We start from the raw sequence: 1645 nt of genomic DNA on the forward strand, positions 1-1645 counted from the left end.
ACCAAGAGTCCTACAGCAACTCTGAAGCAGCTGCAGGAATTTATGGCAAAGAGTGTTTATTGTGTGCATGTGAATCACAAATTCTCCACAAATGTGGCTTGTATTGGAGGGGTGCAAGAAAAAAAGCCACTCCTCAGGAAAGGCCACATGCAGTCATGACTGATATTTGACGTACGATGCACCTTGAAGATTCTGAGGTCAGATGAGAAATTTTATTATTTGGCCTCAACACCAAATGATATGTCTGACGGAAATCCAATACAGCTCACCATCCAAATAACAGCATTCCTACAGTAAAGCATGGAGGTGGTGATATCCTCTTATAAGGTTGTTTCTCTGCAGAAGGGACTGGAGCACTTGTCAGGATAGAAGGAAAAATGGATGGGGCAAAATACCCTCAAATTCTTGAGGAAAATCTGCTGCCCTCTGCCAGAAAGTTGTAAAGGGGAAGAAGGTTTACCTTCCAACACGACAGTGACCAAAAGCACACAGCAAAACTGAGCACACAGTGGTGTAAGGAGAAAAAGGTGAATGTGCTTGCATGGCCTAGTCAGAGCCCAGACTCAAACCCCACTGAAAATCTGTGGATTGACTTGAAGACTGCAGTCCACAAACGGTTACCATCAAATTTAAATTAACTTGAGCAGTTCTGCAAAGAACAGTGGGCAAATATTGCAATGCAATATATATATATAAATGAAATCAAATACATTGCCCAGCCCCAATCCTCAATATTCCATAAGTGTTTGTGTGTTTGCCTGTAAATATCCACACCAGGCACTGGATTCTCTTTATGAAGCACAGCTGGCTTGCTGAATATGATTTCTCCTCACAGCTCCAGCATTTCATATTTTTACCCATTGTCCATTTCCCTTTCATCATACTCTTCCCTTCACGGCCCTCCTTCGACCTCCTGCAATAGGGTTTAATTTGAACCTGGATGCATTCACACATCTGTGCGGCTGGAAGTCTGTAGATCTAGCCATCACTAACACAGGTTTTATTTACATTCAAGCACACAGAGAAATACCCTTTCACTTTCTGGGTGAGTGCCCTCACACACACACAAGCCTCATACCTCTTTGCTTCCCCGCAGTGGAAAGGCCGCCTATTTTTAGCCAGACGATGACTGGCAGCACAATCAGGAGGTTACAATTAAAGGAGTATATGAGATGGAGTCTGACACTTGCATTCTCATTTCATTACAATGGCATGCATTAGCATTATGGGTGCATGGTATGAACAACATCACAATATGAGTAATTTCATATATACTCTTAACATGATATCACGTAATTATTTTTGCAACAAAATTCAACCTAAAAAAGCATTTATATAATATATAAGCTTATAGCAATGTTTTTTTTTTTTTGATAATTAACTGAAATAAATACCTAAATTCAATTATTTTCTTGATTCCAAAAAAACAAACAAAAAAAACCCACATTTATTATTAATTGGGGATTGTTTACTATGGATGCACCGATATTTAAATTGTCTGATATGATAAATGACTAATAACCGTTAAATATTGTAATGGCTAATATTTTAAGTTCTATACTATTTTGTCTTAATAAATTAAAATAAAACACTAAAAACTGCAAGTGTATTTAAGAAACACTTTAATAACTAGTGTAATAATTTT

This window comes from Sinocyclocheilus rhinocerous, unplaced genomic scaffold, assembly GCF_001515625.1.
Source record: "Sinocyclocheilus rhinocerous isolate Xijiao unplaced genomic scaffold, SAMN03320098_v1.1 scaffold846, whole genome shotgun sequence".
Taxonomy (NCBI): Eukaryota; Metazoa; Chordata; class Actinopteri; order Cypriniformes; family Cyprinidae; genus Sinocyclocheilus; species Sinocyclocheilus rhinocerous.